Genomic DNA, 18,438 nt, shown 5'->3' with positions numbered 1-18,438 from the left:
ATCCCTTAACCATTCGGCCTCGTTGCCGGTAGCAGCTAGCGCTATAAACTCTGCTTCCATAGTGGAATGAGATATACAGGTTTGTTTCTTGGAACCACAAGAAATTGCACCCCCACCAAGTGTAAATACCCAACCAGTTGTGGACAAGTTGTCCCCAAGATTGGATATCCAGCTTGCATCTATATATCCTTCTAAGATTGAAGGAAATTTGGAGTAATGAAAGCTTAGTCCTTTGGTTTTCTTGAGATAATCTAGGACTCTTCCAATCGCCTTCCAGTGATCCACACTTGGATTACTTGTAAACCTACTAAGTTTACTCACCACAAATGCTATATCAGGTCTAGTACATTGAGCAGCGTACATTAGACTCCATATAGCACTAGCGTACTCCAATTGAGCCACCGCTCTTCCTTCATTCTTCTCTAGTTTTACACTATGATCGAATGGATTATTGGCATCTTTAACCTTGAGATGGTTAAATTTGTTCAATACTTTCTCAACATAGTGGGCTTGCCCTAACACAAAACCCCCACTATGTTTCTTTACTTTGATACCAAGTATGGTGTCAACTTCTCCAAGATCTTTCATCTTGAAGGTTGATGATAGAAAACTCTTCGTTTCTTCTATCCCTTTTATGCTATCACTTAGAATAAGCATGTCATCCATATATAAGCAAACAATAATCACGTATATCTTATAAGTTTTGGAATACAAACACTTGTCTCCGTTGTTATGTCTAAACCCATTAGACATGATGGCTTGATCAAATTTCTCATGCCATTGCTTAGGAGCTCAATCCATATAAGGATTTTACAAGTCTACATACTTTATGTTCATATTTTTGTAGGACAAACCCTTCGGGTTGTTCCATATAGACCTCCTCATTGAGGTCACCATTAAGGAATGTCGTTTTGACATCCATTTGATGAACATACAAGTTGTGTATGGAAGCTAAAGCGAACAAATTCTTATAGAAGTTGTTCTTGCAACAGGCGCATAGGTATTGAAATAATCGATACCCTCTTTTTGCCTAAACCCTTTAGCTACTAATCTAGCTTTAAAGGTTTGGATAGTTCCATCAGTGTGGTATTTTCTCCTAAATACCCACTTACACCCAATTAGCTTAGACCCCGGTGGGCGGTCTACCAATTCCCATGTGTTATTGGAAATAATTTAGTCCATCTCATCATTAATGGCTTATTTCCAAAATGCACTATCTCTTGATTGCATAGATTCTCTATAAGTCTTAGGATCATCCTCAACAAGTAGTACAATAGGAATTTTCCTAATGACTTCCTCTCTATTTCCTTCTACCACGTAGAATGAAATTCGTTGAGAATCTATCTCATCCACTACTAGACTTTTCTCATTATTTTTTAGCATTTGACTTCTTCTAAGTTCAAAGGGTTGCTTTACATTCTTTTGAGAATTCTCCTCTTGAGAATCAATTTTGGATGTAGAAGCTTGAGAATTGTTCTCATATAACAAATTCTCCTTTAGAGATGTTGAAGCTTGAAAATTGTTGTCACATAATATGTTCTCAAAGAATTCAACTTCTCTAGATTCAATCACAATATTAGATTCTAAGTCTAATAGCCTAGAAGCTTTACTATTGTTGGCATAACCAACAAAAGCACACTTTATGACTCTTGAACCTAACTTTGTTCTATTCAGTTCGTTTTTCTTGCAATATGCAAGACACCCCCACACTTTGAAGTACCCTATGTTGGTTTTTCTTCCTTTCCATAACTCATATGGAGATATCTCATTTTTCTTCATCGTTATTCAATTAAGAATGTGACAAGCGGTTAAAGGCCCTCCACCCCATAAGTTGAAGTTCAACTTAGAAAACACCAACATAGAATTTATCATCTCTAGATAAGTCTTATTTTTTCCTTTCGGCAACACCATTGTGTTGTGGTGTATAAGGTTGAAGCTGTCAATAAGACACTGAAGGATACCCTGAAGAAAAGGCTTGAAGAAGCAAAGGTGGCATGGCCAGAACAGCTACCTAAAGTCCCTTGGTCGTATAGAACATCTTATCGAACAGCAACGGGCCATACTCCATTTTCTTTGGCTTATGGATATGAAGCCATGTTGCCTGTTGAATTAGATCCACCATCGCACAGAAGGGTGGCATACGATCCGAGTGTTAATAGTCAACTGTTGATGGAATCTCTGGATTTAATCAATGAAAGGCGCAAGCAAGCTCGACTCCGAGTAGTAGCTTATCAGCAAAAGGTCGCTCGATATTTCAACTCTAAAGTGTGCAAAAGAAAATTTAATGTGGGAGGTTTGGTACTTAGAATAGTTTTTCTTAACACACGCGATCAAGCTACTGGAGTACTTGGACCTAACTGGGAAGGTCCATACCAAATCGAAGAAGTCCTCCAACCAGGCACTTATAAACTTGCTCGCTTAAATGGAGATCTCATTCCTCACTATAGGAATGGAAAACACATGTGCAAGTATTATCAATAAATAGTTCTTTTTAAAGAATTGGCTTGTATTAATTTACTTCTTACAAGTTTATGAACAAGGGTTAGTCTGTCATACGACTAATCGCTTATAAGTGTAAGGTCAAATTTTTTATCATTCGTACAGACACGATTTTCCATTTATTACGAGAAATAAAAGGAACTGTGCGCAGCCAGTTATTCTTGCCAATTATTGTATTTATTACAAGTATTTGCTCACTGCGTGTGTTGTTTTGCTATATTTATATAAACTATTTATCACGAGTAGTAATGTTCGAACAAGCCTTGGTCAAGGCAAGTGACCGAGGACCCTAAGCTCCTCAATCACTTGGGGGGCATATAAGGTACTAAGTAAGCAAAGCATATCGACAAGTATATGTAAACACACGAGCAAAATAAGGGAAAGCATACTACAGTATTTAGAGTATTTTTCAAAATTTTGTTAAATTAAAACAAAGTACTATGCTAAGTTCGGTCATGCGAACAAGATGTTATAGTAAATTGCTAATATTATTATAATATTAAATATTAAAAGTAAATTGTTTTACACCGCGAGCAGTTTCTGCTCGGATGTAATTGTAATTTAAAAGAAAAAGCTGCCCGCGCAACAAAACATTGTCTTGACATCACGAACCGAGGTTCGTGTGTCCCAAATTACAAGATTAAATAAAAAAAAATAGTTGAATTTCTGGAGCGGCCGGAGGATCTTCTGGGATCTGTTGGTCGATAGAGGCCCCAACTTCCTCGTCGACACCATCAATGCCCGTCGCCAGAGAGATTTCAGGGGATGCTTGAGCTTTCTCCTCCTCTTCAAGGCGAGCAAGGCACCTGGTCAGCTCAAACTTCTTCATACGATCTAGTAGATAGTCAAAGTTTTCCTCGCAGTTGTTTTTCTAGAACATATAAAAGCAGTTAAAAGTGGCTCCCTTGGACCTCTCCAAGTCACCGGCATTAGTCTCTTCGAGCAGTTTGACTTGCTCCTCCAGATCATCAGTTCTTTTTCGACTAATCGCCAGCTCATCTTGTAGCTTGGAGGCCTCCCTGAAATTAATCAATGAAGCCTCCTTACACTTGTCTCTGGATTCGGTGACTTTGCTAGGGCATCCTTATGTTGTTTCAGCTCTTCGGCCAGCTTGGCATTATTTTCTGGCAGTTCAGCATTTTTCTCCTCGGCATGTTTAGCCTTGACCATTTTGAACTGCTCGCCAAGCTTCTCCTCATACTTAGCAGCCATTGCCTCCGAGCGGCGCCAACCAGTGCTCATGGTTAGAACTCCATGCGATCAGAAAGAAAACAAAGTTGTTAGTAGAAATAAAAAGACATGGTAAACAAATAAAGCACAGCAAGAATGGGAACTTACGCTGAGTACTTCATTCAGCGCGCGGCTGAAGATTTGGTTGACTTTCAGGGAGCCAGTGTTGATGATGGCTTCTTAGTTGCGCCAGTGCCTCGATAGATTCTTCAGCTTATCATTGGCCAAGCTAAAAGCTATGTTCATGAGGGCCTCTCCTGTTTGATCAGGAAGTGTCTGATCGGCGGGAGCTGGGGGAGGATTCTGGTCGATGCGAGCTGGTGAAGAAGTCTGATCGATGGGAGTTGGAGGAGGTGTTGTTTCCCTGGAGGGAACAGGTATAGGAGGATCCTTGGTCCGAGCCTTTTCCGTTGATGGATTGCTGGTACTTTCCCCCGGATGCAGCCTGCTCCCCTTCTTCTTGCTCACAGGAGCAGTGGTTTTGGGCAGGCTGTACAAGTTAAATGGGTCTTCGGCAGACACGACTACAAGATAGAAATGAACAAACAGGCAATATAAATTGAAGTACTTACTAAAGCAAGGAAATAAGAGTAAAGAAAATTCTAAGTAATATACATGAGCCCTTATTATTGGTCGATACATTATCTATTGTACTACTGCTACACTCACTCTCTGCCTTGAAGAAGTCTGAATTTAAACTAGTCACGTATTTAAAGTTGTCGTCCCCGTCAAATAAATGACAGCGAATGGGCAAACTGTGTAAGAGTGAGAAGTCAGCACCGTTCTCATCTGAGGACTCAAGTATGGGCTCGGGGTGTTCAGAAAGCTTCTGCTTGCCCTTTCCATGTTAAGCAGGGACAGCAGCTGCTCGCGGAGTGCTGGAAGGTTCCCTGATGGTCACTCTTATATCCCGCCTTCTCGCGGGTTGTGACACATCCTAGTGTTGCTCGAGAATTTCTCCCCCAATAGCATTCCACGATGTTGACTCCCTCACATCCTGGTGAGGTGCAAGAAGGCCGGCCAGCCTTAGGTTATTCTCTATGACCAGCTCTTTGACACTCTTCTCAATGTTGGTCATGCTGGCCAGGGCTGCTGCCCTTATCTCCTTCTCTGGGGTAGGGTCTAGTTGATGCCATGGACCTAAACAACACTGAAGTTCTAAATAATGTATAGAAAAGCTTAAAGGAGATCAAACAATTAGTGAATAAAAGATTTACCTCCTTCAGTGAAGGACGGGTTATTAGCGACCAGGTCTGCTGTTAGAAAGTACTCCTGGAAGTACTTCCCCACGTTGGACTTGTGGGTGATGTCACTCAAGAAGGTGCGAGCAGACTCCTGGTGGTAGAAATGGAAAAAACCCGTGTTGTTGTGGTTGGGGTTGGATTTGAGATCGAACAAGTAGTTGATCTCATGTGGCGTAGGTACAGGCCACTTCTTGTGATTATAAAGGATATAGAGTGCAAAGAGAACTCTATATCCGTTGGGGTGATTTGAAAATGGGCGACCTCAAAATAATTGGCCTCCTCCTGGAAAAATGGATGCAGAGGCAAGGTTGCCCCTGCCTCGATGTGATAATACCTCGACCAGGCGCTGAAGGCGCCCCCAGGCAGGTTTGCCCGTTGGTCCGGCGAAGGTTGGATGAGGGTTATCCCAGGAAGGTCGTACTTCTTGAGATAATTTCTTACCATCCTAGTTGTAATGATGCTAGGAGGTGCTACGTACCATTCGACCTCTGGCCTAACGACATCGCGAGGTCGAGCTTTGGTTTGAAATTCTGGCGATGAAGTGTTTACAGGTTGAGGGTTGGTCGAAGAAGTTTCAGTATGAGGGGCAGGTTGATTAGCAGAATGTTTGGTTGTTTTCTTTTTTCTTTGAGCAATGGACTATACGTGATCCATATTTGTTTGGCAGGTCAGAGGTCTGTTTGTGGGGTTGTGTTGAGAAAAAGGAACTTCTGGGAATGGCAACAACGGCTGTTCTTGATCTACGAAGAATAGTGCGAGCAAGTCATCGTCAATCGGCCTCTCACCTCCCCACGGGTCGTGCATGAAAATCTGTGAACAGAGAAGGGGAGATGAGAATCTACGACCAATAAGCAAAAGAAGCGGAAATGTTGGGATAACGTTGCTCGTGTATAAAAGTTAGGCTTTTATACGACCAACAACATTCTAATGTAAATACTAAAAAGGCATGCGAACAGTTTGGAAAATGGATTAAAAACAGAAGTGAAAAGTTTTTTCAAGGAAAACTTTTCGACTCTGAGGAAGGGCAGGAACAACCCAGTTTTTTCCGAGTGCCTAAAAATCGAATTGTTACTTCAATTTTACGCCCTAAATCAATAATCCTAACTCACAAGCCAATTCCTAAGCCGCATTTAGTGTATTTTCCCTACCCTATCATGCTACTACCTACGAGCCTGATTACCCCAAATCAAATTTTCTCAAGAACATTCGGAAACTCAGATATCAATATACTAGAAAACTTAAGAGATAATTATTGCATGGCATATCAGAAACAACAAAGCTCAGGAAACTTACTTGGATAAAAAATTGAAGAGAATTCGCAGGCATTGATGCGTCGGCTGGACAGATACTCCACGGATCACCGAAATTATTTGAGTTTTCTGGATTCTTCGTGCGTCGTTCTTCAGTGTTCTTGAGGAAAAGAGGAAGAGTAAAAATTAAAAAGTGAAAATGGGGGTTATTTATGTTGATCGAGGCTTGGATAAAAAGGGTAATGATGGGGGATGAGTTTTCGAAGAGTGGGGAAATGTGTTAGCCGTCAAAATGCTTTTCCGGAAATTTCAATGACATGATTTGTTACCTTTTTCAAAAAGGCACTGACGGCTATGACAAGTCTGATAGGTCACGCAGAGGGTCGATCGTTTAATTTTACTTTATGCTGGTCACTATAAAATAAACTTGGGGGCAAATGTTTACCTAATAACGGACTACCTAATGACTTGGCAAGATTGGTCTACACGTGGGATGCATGTGGCAGTTTTAAGTGAGTATAACCTGCTCGACCATTCACCAGAAGATCATTGTCTTATCAGGCATCATAATTATGGGCTACCAGCCTGGTCGCATATATTCATTTATTTCCTTCAGATATGCAATATTGTAATTACGTATTAAATATAATTTCTATTATGATTTAGATACGCCTATATTAAATGTAATTAAGACTCGTTGGCCCATGAAAAACTCTTTAAGCCTATAAATAAGAATCAGAGGGCTCAAGAGAGGGGATTTTTTTGGGACTTTTGGCTGAAGAACATTTTGAGCTTAGATATTCTAAGAGAGAAAAAGAGTGTTGTTATCCATCGCAATTGTACTCATCTGAGAGATAGTGAAACTCGTGAACCCTAATTCATTGATCATTGTTCTTGGAGTTCTACATGAATAAGAACACTAAGTGGACGTAGGTCATTACCATTTGATTGGGGCCGAACCACTATAAATTTTTTTGTCGTTTATCTTTTCGTCTTGATTTCATCTTATTTTCTCTCATTTTATCTGATTCCGTGTCGTTGACCAATTTGAGGGTCAACAACATGCTTTAAAACCCTAATTCAAAACTCTATTTCTTACACTACACGAAACCTATATCCTATTTCCCTGTGATTTAAAAGAAGTCATTTTTACCAGTTTTTTATCAATTTTTTGCCTAAACAGATCTCTACGCATCAGGATTATGTACCCTACAAATCAAAAAACTCATATACACAGTAAATATTGCAAGAACATAGCAAGAAGTAGAAACATTTTTTTTTCTTTCAAATTACAAATTTTAAATAATATATTTTACTCATTTTACTTTAGAAAACAGTTAAGTTATAATTCTATTAGAAATTAGGTGTATTAACAAAGTTTAAATTTTTAAAAACAGGATTAAATAAAGGTTACATTTATATATTTATGGTGTAAATGTAATTTCTCACTAATTAATATATTACCGAAAAAAAGCATGAGGAAAGACAAAAAATTTAGGCGTCTAAACATAATAAAAAATAAAGGTTTCAAGGCATTATGAAGCCATTTTATACAATCTACATTTTAATACATATTTATTAAAGCTAGAAACAAACTTAATCATTTCCTTTTTTAAAAAAAATACAAAGTAAATTATATCCTTTTGGACCTCTAATCAGTAAACTGAATAAAACTAAGCACAAAAATACTGAAGAATATATAGTCTATATTTTGTAATATATTAAATATAAAAAGCTATAGTGTATACAATAATTATATAAAATATACACAACGAACCAAGAAAATCAATACTATCGATCAAGATCTATAAGTTATATAAATATATATATATATATATATATATTAAAGAAACCACATGGGAAAGACAGGAAATCTAATGTAGATCTAAGGCAATAGCTTCAGCAATCACATGGGAAAATCAAGATTTGAGACAAATATAATATATAAATAAATAATAAATATCTCACAAAGTTTGCCAATAGTTTAAGGATCAGAAACTAGTAGAAACCCAAATGAACACATTTTCTTAAGTATGATTAGAAAATTTGTCTTTTCCATATAATTAGAAGTGTAATAATTTTTAAAATATGGGTAGAAAATGCCATATGCAACATAATTAGAAACATAAACGTATTCAGAAATATTACCAGTTTTGAAATCATTATTTTTACTAAATTTTTATGTTCTTAAAATAAATACTAAAATTACTCGTAATTGATGATATACAGAAAAAAAAAAAGAGCACTATAATAGATTCTCTATTTTACTTCTTGTTTTAATATATTGCTATCATCTTTTATAAAGTACTATTCATTGTTTCTTGTCTCAACTGTTTTCTCATAAAGATGATCCCATTCCTTTCAATAAAATTTCAATACGAGAACACATGTTATTAACATAAGTTTGAAGTTGATATTCTAGTAGCTCTTTAAATTCATTGTAGAAAAATCACATAGATAATTGAGCAAGACGGATTAACTTTTCATTGTCAAAAACAAAATATGAATTGGTAGGAGATAAACATGTGCTAAACAAAGTAGTAATTCAACATTAGTTTCATTAAAATGACTATTTAACTTTTATAGCTGTAAATTTATTATTGTATTAAAATAATCAACAGGAAAATGTGACATATTTAGAACATTTTTTATAAAAAAATTTCATATATGTTTCAAATAAAATTTATAAAATATTAATTATGTTACACCCCGATTTCGAGAATGGGAATTTTGATCTCGAAACAGGCTTGTAAGGTGTAAGCTCGAGACTAACACAGTCGTCATGTGATCAACAAGTCAGAGACAGTCTCGCTAAGCAGTAAATGTGACAACGTCAGGATTAGTGAGCTCAGGAACTATGTAGTCTCGGAGGTGTTCCGAGGTTATAAGTTAGGCTCGCAACTTGCAGTGGCAATAGTTCAAGACTTGTATAAATTTCTTGATTTATATCCTGCCGTTTGGCAAGACGATTCGAGCTCGAGTATTGTAAGCTCAAAGAGGATGGTCTCGTCAACATCACTTGTTGAGAAAATAGGTGAACCAAGGTGACGAGCTCGCAATAAGGAAACGGTTTTTGAAGGCGTGTGAATCTAACTTCCAAGCTCGCAAGCTGTGTGTGAACATGTTTATTGTTGTAAATTCCCTATGTTTAAAGGATCTGATGTAATTTATTATTAAATCCCAAATATCATGGGATATTACCGCGTACGTAGTAACTAACGCATTTAATGACATTATTTTAATTGATTTGTAGAATAACTCCTCGAAATCTGTGGGAAGAGATTCGGTAAACCACTCTATAAATAGAGTGGGACGATTCATTTGTAAAGGAGGGAAAAAAAAATATTGGAAAAACTCTGTACAATTGCTTCCAGAACTTTATCAGAGATTTTCAAAAACTTAATAATACAGACTCATAGACTAGACAGAGTTTAACTGCTGAATCATGTAAAAAATCGTGTCTATATTATTTGTTTCCTCTAGTATATTTCGTTTGATTGTTCTTCTTCTCTAAGTTGACGAAAAATGATGTCAACGGTTTGGTGCTTTCATTGAGAGCTATTAAACAAGGCGTGAGCCTGTTTAGTTAGAAAGCCTCTCAAATCATCAATGGCTGCTACGAGTAACCCTAGTACAGATGAGCGACCAATGCCCAATATACCTGAGGAGCAGATTCTCATGCTGAAGATTACCCACGACGACCTGGAAAGCAGCCCATGATGGATCAAGATCCTGAAGAAATGAGCGATTCATCCAACTCTCGAGGGCCGCCTGACCCCAAGCCTAACGAGGATATGTATTATAATCCTGAAAGATATGTTTCAATTGTGGAACTTGGAAATCGTCAACTATGCAAACATTTGGCAGAAGCAACAAAGCACAACGAAGAGTTAGCCGGACAAGCTGTTGGCACCCAGGCACTGTTAGGAAAAATAGTTTTGCCTCAATGGAAATGGTAAGATAATTACAACTCTAAACAAAATATTACAAATAAATAATTATTGATTAAATAAAGTTACAACTCTATGATTGAAAATACAAATAAATAAAAGAAGAAATAGAAGAAGAGAAATACAACTCTATGCAAAATAATACAAATAAAGTAAAGTATTTGAAACAAAAAGGGAAGAAGATTACAACTCAAAACAAGAAATACATATAAACAAAAGAGAAGAATATGAAGATGAAGAGAAATAGAATAGAAAGAAAGAACAAGAAAACAAAATAGAAACAACTCTTACTCACACTACCAAAGTGAAGAGTGTTGGGGATCACCAACTTGAACAAGGTTTGAAACCTTTGTCCAAAAGCTTATTTCCCCCTAACTCAAGCACTAAGGGATCCCTCACAGATTTTTGGAAATACTTTCTGGAATAATCAAGCCTCAAGTTGTTTCTAGCCAATTGCTCTAATGGATAAAAAATGTTGTATCTTACAAGTGAGCATTAGGCTCCTATTTATAGAGTTTTGAGACACCCTTTGAATTTCAAGTTCCACCAACCCCCATGACTGTTACCAATGATTAATTGGATGTTTATGGAATTAAAATAGAGAATTTGGGAGTTATTTGGCTGTTGGAAACATTCAAAATCGGATAAAACCGAAAATTGGAATATGCTGTCAGCCACTTGGGTCGCGGCCTGACAAACAGGCGCCACGGCCCTCAGAGTGTTTCTGCCACTTGGGTCGCGGCCTGACAAACAAGCACCGCGGCCCTAGACCTTTTCCAGCAACCAATTTTTCAATTTTTTTCAAAACGTTCCAAATTTATTTACACTTGATTATGTAACTTCCATACACAATATGGGAGTTAAAATCACATCTCTATCAGCCATTTCTCATATGGCTTTAAGAAATTCACCTCAATATTGTGTAACAACAAATCTACACAATAATTGGTGATATTTGCAAGTTACAAATTTGTAACACCAAATATGTTACATATTTGGATATATCTCATATATCTAAATATTGTAACTCTCTATTATATGTTACAATATATGATACTCTTTGTCACATTTATTTAATCTAAAACATTATGTTATAATATAATATAATATTACATTATATTATATTATAAAATAATATAACATTCCCCCCACTAGATTAAATAGTTATCTATTGTAACACTTATTTAATCAATCGTTATATTTTAAAATATAACATATCCCCCACTAGATTAAATAAGAACTCTCTCTTATAGGAGTCATTTCATTAGTGCATAAAGCAAAGTGTTTTTCAAATTGAACTTTACTATAGTGTAATTATCACAAAATTTGTCAAAAATTCGGCTGCACTAGGCATTGAACCATCTTTTCATTATAACAAATCAGTGATAACACACACACCTTTGCGATGTTCACTTGAGACCTCTTTGTCTCGCTTTGCACCGTTAATGGCCATGTACCCTTTCCATTCATGGACGTTCTTGAGAATACTCCCAATTCTCATGAGAGGTGGCACCACCCCTAGGTCCATATAGGTAGAATTCTTACAGTATTTTGTTACAAAAAATATTTGTCTTCACAAGACTGAATTCTATTAAAAAAACCTTTCGGTTTTAACACTCAACTTGGTAACTCACAAGTAGTCAATATCTCATATTGGATTTGTTTTGAGTACAACTAATATTCACTTGATTGACTTGTTGTTACCTATTGAACCTAACACTAGTTAAATAACTAGTGTTAAGATAGGTTACCATCAATCGCGAATCTCTTTAGGGAGTTTAAGTCTCATCCCTCGAGATGATGTAGCCACTAAATCCCTCGTTAGTGGCTTAGTGAAAGGATCCGCCAGATTTTCACTTGTTCTCACATAGGAAATTGAGATGACTCCTCTTTGAATCAATTCTCTTACATATCCATGTCTTAGACTAATATGTCTAGACTTCCCATTATACACTCCGCTGTATGATCTAGCCAATGTTGCTTGGCTATCACAATGTATCGATATAGTAGATACATTCTCTTTGATTATGGGTACCTCTATCAACAGATCCCTTAACCATTCGGCCTCGTTGCCGGTAGCAGCTAGAGCTATAAACTATGCTTCCATAGTGGAATGAGATATACAGGTTTGTTTCTTGGAACCACAAGAAATTGCACCCCCACCAAGTGTAAATACCCAACCAGTTGTGGACAAGTTGTCCCCAAGATTGGATATCCAGCTTGCATCTATATATCCTTCTAAGATTGAAGGAAATTTGGAGTAATGAAGGCTTAGTCCTTTGGTTTTCTTGAGATAACCTAAGACTCTTCCAATCGCCTTCCAATGATCCACACTTGGATTACTTGTAAACCTTCTAAGTTTACTCACCGGAAATGCTATATCAGGTCTAGTACATTGAGCAGCGTACATTAGACTCCCTATAGCACTAGCGTACTCCAATTGAGCCACCGCTCTTCCTTCATTCTTCTCTAGTTTTACACTATGATCGAATGGATTATTGGCATCTTTAACCTTGAGGTGGTTAAATTTGTTCAATACTTTCTCAACATAGTGGGCTTGCCCTAACACCAAACCCCCACTATGTTTCTTTACTTTGATACCAAGTATGGTGTCAGCTTCTCCAATATCTTTCATCTTGAAGGTTGATGATAGAAAACTCTTCGTTTCTTCTATCCCTTTTATGCTATCACTTAGAATAAGCATGTCATCCATATATAAGCAAACAATAATCACATATATCTTAAAAGTTTTGGAATACAAACACTTGTCTCCATTGTTATGTCTAAACCCATTAGACATGATGGCTTGATCAAATTTCTCATGCCATTGCTTCGGAGCTTGTTTCAATCCATATAAGGATTTTACAAGTCTACATACTTTATGTTCATATTTTTGTAGGACAAACCCTTCGGGTTGTTCCATATAGACCTCCTCATTGAGGTCACCATTAAGGAATGCCGTTTTGACATCCATTTGATGAACATACAAGTTGTGTATGGAAGCTAAAGCGAACAAAATTCTTATAGAAGTTGTTCTTGCAACAGACGCATAGGTATTGAAATAATCGATATCCTCTTTTTGCCTAAACCCTTTAGCTACTAATCTAGCTTTAAAGGTTTGGATAGTTCCATCGGTGTGGTATTTTCTCCTAAATACCCACTTACACCCAATTGGCTTAGACCCCGGTGGGAGGTCTACTAATTCCCATGTGTTATTGGAAATAATTTAGTCCATCTCATCATTAATGGCTTATTTCCAAATGCACTATCTCTTGATTGCATAGATTCTCTATAAGTCTTAGGATCATCCTCAACAATTAGTACAATAGGAATTTTCCTAATGACTTCCTCTTTATTTCCTTCTACCACGTAGAATGAAATTCGTTGAGAATCTATCTCATCCACTACTAGACTTTTCTCATTATTTTTTAGCATTTGACTTCTTCTAAGTTCAAAGGGTTGCTTTACATTCTTTTGAGAATTCTCCTCTTGAGAATCAATTTTGGATGTAGAAGCTTGAGAATTGTTCTCATATAACAAATTCTCCTTTAGAGATGTTGAAGCTTGAGAATTGTTGTCACATAACATGTTCTTAAAGAATTCAACTTATCTAGATTCAATCACAATATTTGATTCTAATTCTAATAGCCTAGAAGCTTTACTATTGTTGGCATAACCAACAAAAGCACACTTTATGACTCTTGAACCTAACTTTGTTCTATTCGGTTCGTTTTTCTTGCAATATGCAAGACACCCCACACTTTGAAGTACCCTATGTTGGGTTTTCTTCCTTTCCATAACTCATATGGAGATATCTCATTTTTCTTCATCGTTATTCAATTAACAATGTGACAAGCGGTTAAAAGCGCTTCACCCCATAAGTTGAAGTTCAACTTAGAAAACACCAACATAGAATTTATCATCTCTAGATAAGTCCTATTTTTTCCTTTCGGCAATACCATTGTGTTGTGGTGTATAAGGTGCGGTGCACTCATGAATTATACCATTTTCTTCTCAAAATGTATTGAATTCATTAGAGAAGTACTCTCCTCCTCTATCACTTCTTAGCACCTTAATCTTTTTATTTAGTTGAATTTCAACTTCTAATTTATATAATTTAAAAGCATCAAAAGTTTCATCTTTATGCTTTAAAAGAAACACATAGGTATATCTACTAAAATCATCTATAAAAGTAAGAAAATACATTTTTCCACCTCTAGTTAAAACACCATTTCATTCACAAAGATCACTATGGATTAAATCTAGTAAATTAGATGATCTTTCTACACTAGAAAATGGTTTCTTAATCATTTTTGCCTTAACACATGTTTCACATTTACCATAGTTTTTAATATTGCATGCAATCATACCACATTTTACTACTCTTTTCATGGTTGAAAACCTATATGCGATAGTCTAAGATGCCACAAATATAAAGAATCATACTCAACCATATAGGCAGAATTTCCATTTTTATTGATAACATTGAAAGTTACATCATTGGTGCACAATTTAACCATACCCTCACAAGAGTACCCCTTTCCCAAAAATATATTTGATTTGGTAAGTATAAGTTTACCAGACTCAAAAACGGCTTTAATGCTGGGCTTGCCAAGCAAATCACCACTTACCAAGTTTCTACTCATTTCGGGAACATAAAGTACATTCACTAATGTAACTTTCTTGTCGGAGGTGAAAAAGACTTCAATGGTACCTTTGCCAAGTACCTTGGATTTTCCCTCATTGCCCATTTGAATCTCATGGTTGCCTTTTGACTCTTCAAAGGTCTTGAACAATGATTTGTCATAGGTGACATGGACAGTGGCACATGTGTCATGCCACCATCCTTTCACCTTGCCTTGGACCGCATTCACCTCACTAAGGGTAGCAACTATATTTTCCTCTTGAGTTGCGTTTACCTTAAGTCCTTGTTGGTCTTTTCTATGCCTACACTCTCTAGCATAGTGACCTTTTTTCCCACACACAAAGCAAGGACATTTCTCGGCCTTAAACTTGTTTGGGTTGGTTTTTGGATCCAAAGGTTTCTCATTACCCCTTCTCCCTTTGTTTTTGGGATGTTTTGGTTGTGACACCACGTTTGCTTTGGAAGTCTCTTCATTAGACCCCTCCATAAGTTTATCTCTACATATCGATTCCTCTTCGATTCGAATATGTTTTTTGATTTCCTCCAAAGAATAATCCTCATTTTTATGAAGGATTCTTTTCCTATAGCTCTACCAAGTTGGTGGTAATTTAGCCACTATAGCACAAACTTTAAAGGCCTCGGGAAGCTCAATCTTTAGCACTTTCAATTTGTTAGCAATAATTTGCAATTCATGTATGTGAGGAAGCATGGGTTTATTACCAAAAAATTTGAAATCAAAATATTGCAATATCAAAAACTTTTTGGTACCTTCCTCTTCCGCCTTGAATTTTGTTTCAAGTGCATCCCATATCTCCTTTGCCTATTTGGTCTCGGTGTATAGGTCATAGAGCCTATCGGAAGGGGTGTTGAGGATATGACCCCTACAAAGGAGATTGACCTCCTCCCTCTTCCTTCTTTTCTCCACCACTTCAGGAGTGTCCTTGTCGGATGGTGTTGGGAGAGGTTCTAAAGTGGATTCTAGAATGTAGGCGATTTTGGGAGTGGTTAAAAGAAACCTCACCTTGCCTTTCCATCTAGTGAAATTGGACCCATCAAACCTATTCAATCTCACTAGGTCTTGATTCATAATCTTGATGGTCTCACCTTCCATTGAAACAAACAAGGGTAAGCTTTTGAATGTTAGGAAAAATAGTTTTGCCTCAATGGAAATGGTAAGATAATTACAACTCTAAACAAAATATTACAAATAAATAATTATTGATTAAATAAAGTTACAACTCTATGACTGAAAATACAAATAAATAAAAGAAGAAATATAGAAATATAACTCTATGCAAAATAATACAAATAAAGTAAAGTGTTTGAAACAAAAAGGGAAGAAGATTAAAACTCAAAACAAGAAATACAAATAAACAAAAGAGAAGAATATGAAGATGAAGTGAAATAGAATAGAAAGAAAGAACAAGAAAAAAAAATAGAAACAACTCTTACTCACACTACCAAAGTGAAGAGTGTTGGGGATCACCAACTTGAACAAGGTTTGAAACATTTGTCCAAAAGCTTATTTCCCCCCTAACTCAAGAACTAAGGGATCTCTCACAGATTTTTGGAAATGCTTTCTGGAATAATCAAGTCTCAAGGTGCTTCTAGCCAAATGCTCTAATGGATAGAAATGTTGTATCTTACAAGTGAGCATTAGGCTCTTATTTATAGAGTTTTGAGATACCCTTTGAATTTTAAATTCCACCAACCCTCATGGCTGTTACCAATGATTAATTGGATGTTTATAGAATTAAAATAGAGAATTTGGGAGTTATTTGCCTGTTGGAAACGTTCAAAATTGGATAAAACCGAAAATTGGAATATGTTGTCAGCCACTTGGGCCGCAGTCTGACAAATAGGCAACGCGGCCCTAGACCTTTTCCAGCAACCAATTTTTCAATTTTTTCAAAACGTTCCAAATTTATTCCCACTTGATTTTGTCACTTCCATACACAATATGGGAGTTAAAATCACATCTCTATCAGCCATTTCTCATATGACTTTAAGAAATTCATCTCAATATTGTGTAACAATAAATCTACACAATAATGGGTGATATTTGGAAGTTACAAATTTGGATATATCTCATATATCTAAATATTGTAACTCTCTATTATATATTACAATATGTGACACTCTTTGTCACATTTACTTAATTTAAAACATTATATTATAATATAATATTACATTATATTATAAAATTATATAACAGGCACCTCCTCGGAGGCCTAGGGGACGTCCTTGTGGGAGCACAACCACCAGAAGGGCGGAACAGGTGCCGCCACCAGCATCCCAGCCAGTTCAGCCAAGGCCCCAGAGGAGTAACCGAGCTGAGGGTACTACCAACCCGACTGGAGAAGCACAAACAGGAACGGGAAATAACCAAGCCCCCTCAATGGCTCAGAACTCGAATCCTAATGCTGCGCAAAACAACCCGGAGCCTGACCGGGCGAATTCGGGACCATCTAGGCCCCTCAATGGGAGATAGCCACCGTCACCCATAAGACACCCACTATCGCCAATAAGGCAACCCTCGCCAGTCCAGGAGGTTCCACGACCTGCACATCGAGATGGAAACCGACGGGCTAGGCATGGACAGGGGAATGAAAGAGAAGCTACCCGAGATCGTAGGGCTCCTCAGCCTACGGGAAGCCAAATGTCAAGATTACAAACTGCTGGGACAAGGAGGCCAGTAGGGGACCCACCTCGTAATCACCGAGCTGCGAGCTATGTAAGTGAAAGCTCATATTACACTAGGTCCATGAGAATTTACAACACGGAACCGAGGCATGCGAGGAATCAATGGAATCACCCTGATCTGCGGGAACACTTAAACCACAATCGGGGCCGAGACAATTCCCCAAACCCAGATCTGCGAGACCATCTGAATGGCCGCAAACAGCCAGTGTATAACCCTGTACCGAGAGAAGGATCTAGAGCTTTTATTAATGATAACCAACCCCCTCAGGTCTAGGCTAGACCTTCAGTGGATTTAGTCCAAGAAAGGATTGAACAATTAGAGAGAGCATTCAGGCTCTTACAGAACGAGCGTGGCAGGGACAAAGGTGAAGAGTCTGATGAAGAGCTCGAGCCTTTTGCCCCACATATCTCCAACACCCTGTTCCCTCAAGGATTCAGGATACCTCATGTCCCGCCATTTGACGGAAACTCATATCCCTATAGCATCTGAGCATGTTCAACACTATTATGCGGGCCAGCAATGTTGGTTACAAGCTCAGGTGTATGTTGTTCCCAACCACACTTACAGGACAAGCAAAAACTAGATTGAGAAGTTCAAAAGGCATTCGATCGTGTCTTAGGATCAATTGTCTAGGGACTTTAAAAAACAATTTAAGTCTATGGTTGGCATCAGGCCCGAGCCCTCAGCCTTAACCAACGTCCGACAACAACAAAACGAGTCGCTAAAAAGTTACCTCACGAGGTTTAACTTAGAAATGGCCCGAGCTCAAGATGTCGATGATAGTTGTCACCTGATGGCGGTTAAAGCAGGCGTAATGCCTGGAAGTCACCTCTGGGAAGACTTACAAAGGAAACCTATCAAGTCTTTAACCGAGTTCAATTGAAGGGCCCAGAGGTTTGTCAATGTAGAAGAGGCG

This window comes from Humulus lupulus, chromosome 7 (assembly GCF_963169125.1).
Source record: "Humulus lupulus chromosome 7, drHumLupu1.1, whole genome shotgun sequence".
NCBI classification, from domain to species: Eukaryota; Viridiplantae; Streptophyta; class Magnoliopsida; order Rosales; family Cannabaceae; genus Humulus; species Humulus lupulus.
This window is presented reverse-complemented; position numbering follows the sequence as displayed.